Raw genomic sequence first — 12,345 nt, 5'->3', positions numbered from 1 at the left:
AAGAGATTATTGAAAGAAACCACATGAGAGTCAGGAGGAAGAGACTGCTTGGGATTCAAAATAACAAATTTCTGTGAAAAATTTAGAAGCTTCTGACAAATTAAATACCAGAACAATTTTGGAATTGTTGGTGGTTGTGGGTAAAAGTGCTTGAAAATCGACACTTTACCTTCCTCTGCCCCAGGGCTCAGTATTTGTATTCTTTGAGAAGACACCTGGAATATAAAGAAGCCATACTCTTGCCAAGGTTCCAGTAGCCCAGTGGGAACTTCCTCTGGCAGATGGTCAAAAGATAGTAGTTTCCTTTCAAAGAGGAGGGGAAAAAGAGTAGCAAAATGTATTAGAGTGAAATAGTTCAGCCATGATATGGTTAGCAGTCAATCAGCAACGCTGAATCACAGTAGAAAATAGAGAACAGGATGGACTATCAGTAAGGTAGGCTAAGTAATGCTGCAGTGACAAAGTGTCATCAAATTTCAGTGGCTTAAAACAACAAAGTTAAATTTCTCACAGCATATGTCCATCACAACCTGACAGGAGGGATTTGCTCTTCATGGATACCTAGAAACACAAGCTGATAAAGCACTCTGGGTGTTTCCATTTCTGTGTCTGAGTGAAAGAAAGTTCTGAAGGGCTTGTACTTCCAGTCACAACTCGATGGACAGAAGCAGTCTGGAAAGCAGAGAAATTTGAACCATCTGATGGATAACATTGAAAACTACAGCAGATGGTGAGCTACAAGTGGTGACTCTAATTATATTTGAGGCAAATATAACCTAAATCTGTTATTATCTATCCAATAATTGTTTTTTTCCTGGAGACCACCCACCCCACCTAACTTTACCTCTGTCTGGGCTTCTAGGCCATGGTCGATAGGTTTAACGATGCACATGTGACTTGAGCTGAGCAAATCACAGTCTTTTTATTCAGCTCTGTTTCCAGTCATAATTGACTGGTTCTAAACTGAACACCTGACCTAAGTGCGTCAATCAGAAAACTTGCCTCAAAATTTTAGAACTGATAAAAAAGAAAAAAGAAACCAGGATCCAGGACAAAGTAATAATTGGTAATATTCTGGAGACCTCAGTCGGACTTTCCTCTGTGTGAGCTGGAGAAAGTTAACTGCAGAGAAAGAGAGGAAAGATGGAAGTGAAATCTGCAGAGGTGCCAGGAGATGAGAGGCACGTGTTGATGCCTTTGATTCCTTTGTGTTGCTCTAGAGATTTCTTCGAATTCTTGGTTCCCATGAAATGACTCAGTATCTGTTTTTTAACTCACATATTTGCTTCAATTTAATTTAGGTTGTTTTTCCGATACTTGAAACAAATGGAAAATCTATAATTGGTTTCTAAGGCAATTAGGTCTTTTTCTAATTTAACAATTTTAGAAAGTATATCATGATTTCCTCCTATGAAAGATAAAGATGTTCTTGCTCTTAAATGCTCTTCTTTCTTTCACAAACCAACTTCTAAAATATTTGTCATTATGCTTATATTGTTAATCATCTCATTATTTACCTTCTGGTTTCCACTTTGTCAAAGATGCATTAGTTCTATATTTGAATGGATTTCCTGCCCACCATCAATTACGGTTTACTTATTCCTGAGGTTTTGTTTGTTTTTCCTTATTCATCATTTTCTTTTCTGATTTCATCATCAGATAACTTTTGCCGACTTACTCAGTGTTTGTTAGAGTGGATTGGAGGGTACATTAGGGGACAGGATGGGGAAGACGTGGAGAAATAGTTTAGGAAGCTCTAGAAATGACTTAGGCATAGGATCATCAAGGAATGAGGTAGGATTTTTAAGTATTTTTCATACATAATTGCAGATAATTATGTATGTTAATATTCAAAGGGAATTAACCACTCTGACAAAAATCATTGCTATGGGAGTCAAATTGAAAAGATCGCCTAGAAACACTATGTAAAACAGGCTGCTTTGGACTTTAGATATATTTTCTTTCGCTATAGTCATCACACCAGTAATCTTCTCTAAAGAAGCCTATCTAAATCAGAAAAGATAATCTGAGTTTACATCCCTGAGAAAGATTCAGAAGGATGAACACGCACATGTGCACACACACACACACACACACACACACACAGAGAACAAGAAATTCAGATAGGGAATTACGTTTTCTTTTTTAATGAACTGATTTCTTTTTGCAGTTGATTATAAACCAAGTTACTTACCCTTATCAGAATTTAGGCTCTGAACTCAGGCTGGGGTGCTCCAAACCATGAGATTAAATTCATATCTTAGGATTTTCTGGCCCAATTTGCTCTCAGTTGGTAATAATTAAAGAATTTATTTGCTAATTTAATTGCTTCAGGGCTTTATTTATTCATTCATGTAACAAATATTTGTTGACTACGAACTATGTGCTGGGCACCGCTGTAGGTCTTGGGATACAGCAGAGAAAAAGGGAAAAAAAAGTATGTTTGTCTTTAGCAACTTATTTTCTTCAAATCTTTGACCATTAAACCGTACAAGTTAGTATCTGTGTATATGTGATATAAGTGATATCAGAGGCCTTAGCCAAAAATTTTCATACTTAAGAAAAACTAATTTTATACCGAGTTCCCTTAACCTTCACTTCTGTTCTTCAAATATTCCTATTAAAGAAAACATTACTTTTTGGATATCTTTGTGTATATGATCAGGATCTCTTGGGTAATATCTAAAATATTCTTCATAAAATAGCTCCAGCCAATGCATTTTATTATCGGGAATTGTGTGCTTTATGTAGTTTACATTCTAGTCTTCTTCCATTTTATCTTTGATAGAAAAAATTACCCATATAAATCATAATATTGCCTATAGGAAGAAATAGCTTGGATTTTTGCCAATCTTGGTAGTATACTTTCAAATCAAGAAAATGTTCTAAAATCAATATTTAAATAGCGCATTTGGCAAAATGTTCTGCCCTGAAAGAAATGGATGACATTTTTTGAAGAGGAAAAGTAATGGCAACCAGACAGTGAAGTTCAAGAAGCCATCCTGCTTCCCTTTGTTACAGCATAATCCCTTTCAAGGGCCTTCAACATCCCAGATCTCTTTCTCCATTATTAGCAGTCTTCTTTTCTTCTCTTTACATTTTGCTTTTAAGTGCATTGAAGAATTGCTCCCTCTATTTTACTTTTTCTAGAACTCTCCTCGATGCAATTTTTGACTATTGGAGTAAATTTTCTGTAATGTATAGCCATTGTATCTTTTTAAACTCTCTAGCGGTTCTTTCCATGTTTCACTAATACTGATTTCTCCCCTCTTTGTCTGGGACACAGAGATATAGCCTTTGATATTCTATCCTGTTCTCATGCTCTCCTCACGTCTCCTAAGGCTCCCTTCAGTTCCCCACCCCTATATCACTGCTCTCAAGAAATTCATAAGTTTGTTTCTACTGCCTTGGCAAATGACAGCTAAATTAGCCTGGCTATTTGTGAATACCTATACAAACTTCTTGCTTGTCTTATCTTTTACCTCGTTAAAAGTTTCTTATATAAGAGTCACTGAAAGACCATGAGATAAAACAAGACGCAAATAATAGATAGAATGATACATTTGGAGATCTAGTCGTTAGGCTCATTTTGAATGAGTTTTTTCATTTATATTTTGAAAATGATTACATATGAGTTGGTGACATGAAACAATATGGCAAATCTAATCTAATAACAACACCACATCAGGTTCTCACTACAAGGCTGGCATGGTACTGTGCACTTCAAAAATATTATCTATGTTAGTCCTGATGACTATCTGACAGATGAGAAAATGAAAGAATGGAGAAGTTAATAACTTGTCCAGGACCAAACAGCCAGGAAGTGACCATACTGAGTTTTATATCCTAATCTACTTGACTTCACAACTTATGCTTATTACAGTTAGGCCACAGAGCCTTCCCACTCCATGCAGTACTCTCTACTCTGTCATGGTGACTTACTTCTCTGAGAGAATTTGTATTTTTTATATACACTGAGATAAATTTTAGAAATCATGGCTAGGTGTCGAAGTGGGAAATTTGACTAATAGACATCTGCTAGAGATAAGCACAAGCCACTCAAATTTACAGTATTTCTCCCATGTCTGGTTCTACTCGTGTATGTGAGATGCTAATCTTCAGATTCCCAGTATCAGTTTCTGATATTTAAAAGTGTTATCCTGTTGAACTTCATGATTCATAGGAGACAAAGAGAATTTCAACTCTCAATTGCAATCTCCATCCATTTGTCACGATGCTGAGTTACACAGAACTAGGGCACATGTAAAATAAATACCTCTTTCTGTTCCAAACCTCGCTGAGCATTTTTCTTCATGCGTTTGGATTCCTCGGGTAAGAAAATCACAATGTAAAGCCATTCTTTACATTCAATGTCGTGAGTTCGAACAAAGGGCCGTGAGACTGCTATGGTGTGAAAGCTGGTCGAGTTCACAGAACAAAGGAGGGCAAAGCCCCCTTAAAATCACAGCATTCCACTTCATTTTACTTTGTGTTGTTATGTCGAAAACTGAATTTGCTAGTTTGCAAGTAGATATAATAGCCAGTGGAGCTTTGGTCAACTGATTAGTTAGAGTGTTTTAAAGCAAGAGATTGAAAAAACAAAGAAGAGATTTAAACTCATAAAATCAGCTCTGTGCTGGGAAAGAATTCTTACTTTCACTTGGAGTAACATAAAAAAACTTATTTTCATGACCAAACAGTGATTCTTTATAAAATTATATATTATTGATTTGATTGAAACTTTTTTATTTTTGAGTTCTTATTGCCAGTTATATGAATGACAATATCCTTGAAATTTTTACTAAGTCCCCCATATATGCTTAACAATCCAGTATCTATTTAGTTGGCCTATATAAAGTTTTGGAACTTTTATATTGAGGATTGTGAAAAATGGAGAGATAAAAATACACACATCATTTATAGATATGCATGCACAGTTTTTTTTTTAAAGAACACTTAAACTCTCCATGCAAGCATCTCATCATGAGCATGAAACAGAATCAGTTTATAGCCAATGGGATATTTGACAGCATGACACACAAAGTAATATGCAATTTATGGCTTCAGTTCAGTTTTTTTTTTGAGAGAGACGAGATGCTTTTTTAGAATACAGTGTTCTTATAAAGCCAAGATAGTCTATCAAATCTATTCCACTACCATAATGTAGAAATCAGAGAGAGAAGCCATTCCCAAAGAATTGGTTAGTACAAAAACCATTTCATAGGAGGCTATTGTTGGAAAACAAAGCTCCGTAAATTCTATCTATGTAAGCATGCATTCATATAGCAATTGATTTATTTTTATTAATGTATTTCCCTATGATCATTCCAAAAAGTACTTGAAGCACCTAGTTTCCAGGTAAGAGTAGAAAAATACTTAAAGCAATAACAACATAAATTATGAACACTTAAAATCAGAATTTTGAAAATTAGAAAAGTAATAAATAAAATAATAATTCTGAAGAAGTTTGGCATTAAATATAGGATGTCATGAAATAGAAAAACAATTAACAAGTCACTCAGGACCAGAATAGTCAAAGTGTAAGGGGGTTTTATGAATAAGTGGGAGAGAACTGTTTCTGATGTCCCAGCTACATAAAAGCTTCACCAATTCCAACATTACTTTTCACGATTAGACCAAATTATGATATATAGGTTTATATTATGTAGTATATATTAATAAAAATTTAATGCACTATATTAGATATATTGTTAAGCACATATATATAATGTATACATATATGGTATACATCTACATGTATTTAGTACATATATAACCATAAAATATATATATTCTATACATATATGTACATAAATATGCATAAATATATATAACATATACACATATGTATTTATAATATGTATATTATATGCATATATGTATCTATATCATAAAACCCTCTGAAAATGTCTTTCATAAAGTCTAGACCTTATAGGAAGCTAAAGCTTCAATGAAAGGTGGACTTTAAATGTTTGCTCTCTGACCCAACATTTGACAAGAAAGCTCATATTTGTCTAACTGCCTGGGAAAAAGGCTACTCTCAGCTGACCCTATGTCCCATTTTGGTTTGGAGTCTAACTCTGCAGTTCCTGAGAAGGCCAGAATCACCCCGCTGAGATATTAATACAAAAGCTGGTCTATGTGATACCTGTGGGATGCATGGAAGAAGTAAAACAAAGCTTCCTGGAGGATCAATCAGTTAGCACAGGACACCCCAGCAAAAAACAAGCCCCTTTGAAAGAAGTACAAAATTAAAAACTAAAATATAAAGAACCGTTTTACCATAATACTAGGTTTACAGACAAAAAAATAGAACTATTGCTCTAGTCATTTGAAACAATAGATAATTTAAAGCAGACTATAAATCGATAATGGGCAATTAAATGTTTTAATTATTTAGTAATTTAGAGACTACAAAGTGTAGTAGATAAGAATCCAATATTGGAGCTAGACACAGCCTGACACCGAATCTCAGTGGGCTCACTGTCTTGCCCTGTGTTCCTGGATAAGTTGCCAAACTACAGAACCCCAGGATTTTCATCCGTAAAGCGAAAATGAAAATAGTAGTACCTGCCCGATTGAATTATCGAGAGGATTAAATGAGATAATGCATTCGATATGCCTATTAATACAGTGCCTGCCACAGAGTGCTATAATTTGCTCTAGAATACATTTTGTGCTTTAAAAATTTAAACCATTTAATAGGAAGAATGGATGCTATTTTGCAAAAGAAGCAGAGACTTTAGAAGTAAAAAGAAAATATTCACATATCTGAAGACATTTCATGCAGAAGGGGGAAAATAATTATTCAGGGCCTTCCTCAAAGCAAAAACAGCACTGTGGTTGGAAGTTATAGAGAGTGCAGTTTCATTACAAATTAAAGAAACTTTCTCACAATCAGAGCTATTAATAAATTCTCTCCTTCTGAGGAAGTCTAAGTAGAGATTAGTGAATCCCTTATTGGGTGGGGTGCATCTGACTCTAGATTTTTAGATGCATGCCCTGTCAGACCCTCACTGGGAAGAAAAAATTTAGACAAGAGAAAAATTGGGGAGATGGAAGAAAAAAAATAGAGAGATCAGGGCCACTGTAGGGTACTATTTCTCAGCCTTTCATGAGTAAACAGTGTGTTGTGTTTAAATATTAATCATTTATTAATAAAAAAATACTTACTGAGTACCTGATTTATAAATAACAATTTACAAATCGCTACCCTCCTGGAGCTTCCATTTTAGTGGGGGAAGACAGACAATAACCAAAACAAAATATTACATGGAATGTTTTAAGTTTGTAAGTAGGATGGGGAAAAAAATTGAGCAAGTTAAAGGTGATCAGGAGTGTCAAGGTGCAGGCTGTAATTTTAAATTGAGTGATTTGGGAAGACATCAATGAGAAGGTGACATTTAGGAAATGCTTGAAAGCAGCGAGCATGCACGTATTTGGGAGGAGAGCATTTCAATCTGAGGGACCATCTATTGCAAAGGTTCTGAGGTGATAGCTGCCTCATGTGTTCTTGGAAGGAAAAAGAAGGCCAGCATGACGAGAGCAAAGGGAGCCATGGGATGAGTTGCAAGGGATAGTATCAGAAAAGTAACAAAGGGCTGGTCTGCAAACGGATTTGTATGTTATTGGAAGTACTTTGGCTTTTAGCAGATTGAAGGATTTCAGAGGTGACACCATCTAAATTTTCTTTTAACAGGTTCACTGGTTGATGTGTGGAGAATACACTGCAGGGGCAAGAGCAAAAGCAGAGAGGCCCATTAGAGACTGCTGCAGTGATCCAGGTGAGCCGTGATGATGGTTTGGACCAAAGAGGAAGCAGTGGCAGTAGAGTGAGGTGGTCAGGGGCTTGATACATTTGGAAGGTGGAACTACCAGGTTGCATGTGAGGATGAGAGCAATAGAAGAATCAATGATAGCCAACATGCAGAAGACGATAAGGTTGGACAGGTATCGGGATGGAGGGAGAGATTCAATTTGGATATTTTAAGATCGATGTGTTTATTAGGCATGATGAACCTTGGTAGGAAGTGGTGAAAAATAAAGATAGAAAACCAAGCCGTTTTAGTGCCATGGAATCCAAGAAAAAGAGAAAAAACATAGCAAAGAGGAGGAATGAGAACTGACTACTTATTTATTTATAGTGACCTTAAAAAAGTTTCATTGCAGTAGCGGGGTTGAAAGTCTAAATGGAGTGGTTTTAAAAGAATATGAGGAAACATATTGGAAATGGCAAATACATACTGAAATATGGTCTAAGATAAGAAATTAATTTAAAAACTCGTTACCTGGAAAATATAATTTCTTTACATCATTCTTTGGATTTTTCAATACTCCATGACCTTTTCCCTCTATCTCTCCCTTCTCCAGCCCTAAGGGGATATCTATACATGACAAGGGAGAATAATTAATACACTGAAGGCTTGTTTGCACAGTATATGACTAAACTAGCAGGAAAGTCAAGAGCGTGTTGAATTGGTCTTCTATCATATTTTATGGAATGATCCGTTAGTTAAGTTACACATGTTCAGGTATAATACCTATTCCCATGGTACACACATTTAATATTATAAACATATACTTCACGACTCAAGTATAAACAATATTGTTTGTATTTTTTCTGAGATTCCTAACCTGCTGTTTAGTCCTGAACATATATTTTTTTGCATGGTATAGACATATTTAAATACATTTTTTGAATTCATATGTATGGCATGAGAATAAATATCATGTTAAAGCAAATTAAAAACTTCTATAATAAACATTTATGTATTTAATTGTATTTTCCAAGTAGTGCAGAAATTTAAAAAATACCCTATCACTGTTTATTATCATATATTCCATGAAATTTAGTATTATTTTAAAGATTATTTTGAGTATATTGCAATAGTAGCTCTGGATAAAATACCAGTGGATATTCAGACACGTTAGATTTAACAATGCTCAATCAATCACATTGACAGAAAAAAATAGCTTGTTCGGTTACAAGTTTGTTAGCAAATTAGTGGCCATTAATTTTATCATAGCTTTCAAATAGCCTGGTATGTTGATCTTCTGGTTTATTTTATAAAAGAATATTCTTATCTGGCAAAGAGAAGAGTCAAACTTGAAAAACAAATGTTTTTTTCATGTCTGGCCTTAGAACCGTAACTCCTAGGGCTTTAATGAGAAAGCTCCTCTAACATCGGTGGGGATATTTTAGTAAAGATACCAACAGAAAGCCTCAGGCAGCTCTCTTCTCACTATTGTCTGTAAATATCACAAATGATGGTATTTTACTGACTCCCAGAACATAGAGACCAAATTGTACAGTAAATTTTAGGTTATTGTATTTTATATCAGGAATTCTTGTTCTCTATATAGGACACCCCTAAGGCCACTTTGGTTTATGTTCTATATACTTTTTTCTTTCTGTCATAACTTTCTCGACTTTCTTGTGTCCCTGATCACTTTAATCAAGCAAATAGCAAATATTTATTGAATGACCTTCCATGTCTGCATCTTCACTGTTACCTGCCTAATCACCAAACAGCAATAGGATTGACCAAAAAACAAAACAAAATAAAAAAACTCAAAAACAAAAAAAATCAGGACTGGAGGTGAGGTGAAAACAAAATAAGTAAATCCTGGGCATGGAGCCTATGGAATGAACTATGTACACTTGATGAATATAGGATCTGATTTCCACATCACAAGCAGTAAGGAAGTATCAGTGAGATACGATGCTGAGATCTGAAACCAGTAACAAGCATTTGTTTATGGCATTACTGGACAAATGCTGCAGAGAGTACAAAGATGAGTAAAATAAAGTTTCTGCTTTTTGAGGTCTAGGATCTAGTACTAAGAAGTATCTCTGAACAATAGAATTATTTTATATATTGTGGCTCCCTAATGAAAGTAGAGACCAGGCGTTATGTGAGCCTAAATATCTATGCAGGCCAAAATATTAGTTAAATTTGTGTCAAAAATTTTGCTTTATGAAATGCTTCCTCATTGAAGATTTAGTTGTCTTTAATTTTTAAGGAATCTCCAATTATTTCTCAGCCAATTTGGAGAAAATGAGCTTCCCCTTTAGTGTGAGTAAATATGAAGAAGTGAAGCAATAACCACCTCCACTCCCGGGGCCTGTGTTCTCGTACCACCCTCCAGGTAAAAAGACAAGGTCAGCTGTGTAAACTAGGACTTCTTGCCTAGGGGACTGCTGGTAACCCACCTCCTAGAACTCTTAAATCTGGGTCAGGTTATTTGCCCCCCTGAACTTAATAGCAGGAAATAAAAAATTGTGCTTCACTCCTGGATATTAGACATGTCCACCTGATCCCCGTCCCCAAGCACAGACTGGGTCTGAAACCTGAAAGTTAACCTGGGTATTTATAACCAAGCTGACAGAAGCAATATCAGATACACATTAGAAAGCACTAGTGAGTGCTGAATTTACTGTTAAATCACATGCAACAGTTGGTCAGGAAACATTTATTTACCATTTTTACAGACCACTAGATTTCTAAATACTTCTGCAGAATTACTTTTAATTAGAGCAAATTAATCACTTGGTAGATTTTAGCTTTGCTCCTTAATAACCTTGACGTTATGTTCATTTTTTCTTTTGCTGGGGTTAACCCATTCCCTAAATCCAGGTACACAGAAGAACTATCTAAACAGACTTGTAAAAGAGCAGGTTTTGTGTGGCATTTCCTTTCATATGTGTTTTGTCCAGATGAAACAGACTTCACTATTCCTTTCAGCAATATCTTTCACGACAGCAAATGCACCCCATTTAATTCTAGCAAGTCGATAGTGGATAAATTTCTGTTGTTACTTGTTCCTCAGGATAAATAGTCTGTTTTGCAGATTGGAATTGGGATCTAATTATATTTTTAAAAAATATTTTATCTCAATGAATAAATAGTAGGGAAAAATTCTGCAACACTTCACGAAGCTGGAATTAAGCGTGCTGACTTTAACCTCATGACAAGGCTGTTTGCTAAAATTTTACAATTCCAGGTGAGGCACTGGTAATAAAAATGAATCATAATTAAAGCTGCCAGGCTGCCTGCTTTCCTCCTCCCCTGAATGCGCACTACTGAATTCAGTGTAAGTCAGTGAGAGTCATTGGTTCCTGCCGTTCTTGTTTATCCCTCATTTCCTGTAATTTTCATCTGTCATTTACTGAACTTTTTCAAATAGCTCTGACCTTGGAGTGTTTTTTTTTTTTTTTTTTTTTAATCTTTCTGGATAACAGTGTGGATGAGCATTTGCTTTTGCAGTTGCTAATGCCAACGTTATTTGCCAAGAACATAACACAGGTTTCTCAACATTTTGCAAATAACTCTTGTAAAAAAAGGGATCTACAGGAATGAGAATATTTTGCAGTTAAAAAATAATGGAAAACATGTCCACCATTTTTGGAAATGAAAGATGTTCATAAATTGTACATTTGTTTTTTGGATGGGTACAACATCTCTGACTGTCTCATCTTCCCTACTAGAAGTGTCTACATTTGATCTTCAGTCCAATGCTCTCCCAATATGGCTATTGCAGCTGACTTGTCTGAAGTTGATCTTGTAAAAATTTCAAAATGATGGCCTAAACAATAATATTTCAATAGCGCTTTTTCATTTAGGTCGGTATTGCAAATCTCTGTCAGGAGTTAATCACACATTATTGTTCATCGTCACGCTTGTTAATGCACCTCTCAAGTACACGTGTCTCCAGAGTTACTCATACTTTGTATTGATGTAGTAAATTAAGACTGCAGTGCTTCTCTGTCCGCAGGTGAAAAAAATGACATTGTGTGCAGCCTATGCTGAAAACTCCACTTATCACCTTCAAGAGTTGTCTAAGTCACCCCTTTTTTTCAAAGATTGTGAAAGATCAAAGGAGCTTGGAGTGAGGGACATTAAGTCCCAGCAGTGGTTTTTTTCCCTTTATGACTTGTAACTTCATGATATCTTTAATGCATATTTTTACATGATTTTACCTATAGGAAATATTAGGAATCACACTTGTGTGTTCACTCATATTACTGTATTGTCTCTGCTTACACAACTTCAGAAAAGGCTATGCAAACAATACATGCTGATATTTTGTTTTTAAATCCCAAGGGAGTATATGAGTCACTTTCTCAGAAATGCTACCAGAAAAAAATAGTAAAGGAAATAATCTAGATTAAATTTCACTGGTCATGGCCAATCTCTCATCTTTTGTAAACTTATGCGAAAATTTTATGAAAAGCCTCTTATCTTTATGCATAACTTCCCCCCTTAATCACTGCATTATCTTTTCATAAGATTTTAAGATATTGAAGTTGACATGAAAAATCTTGATGTTGAAAAAACCATCTCC

The sequence above is a fragment of the Pteropus alecto genome, unplaced genomic scaffold (genome assembly GCF_000325575.1).
Source record: "Pteropus alecto unplaced genomic scaffold, ASM32557v1 scaffold166, whole genome shotgun sequence".
Classification (NCBI taxonomy): Eukaryota; Metazoa; Chordata; class Mammalia; order Chiroptera; family Pteropodidae; genus Pteropus; species Pteropus alecto.
The sequence above is the reverse complement of the archived record's forward strand: the minus strand, read 5'-3'. Positions refer to the sequence as shown.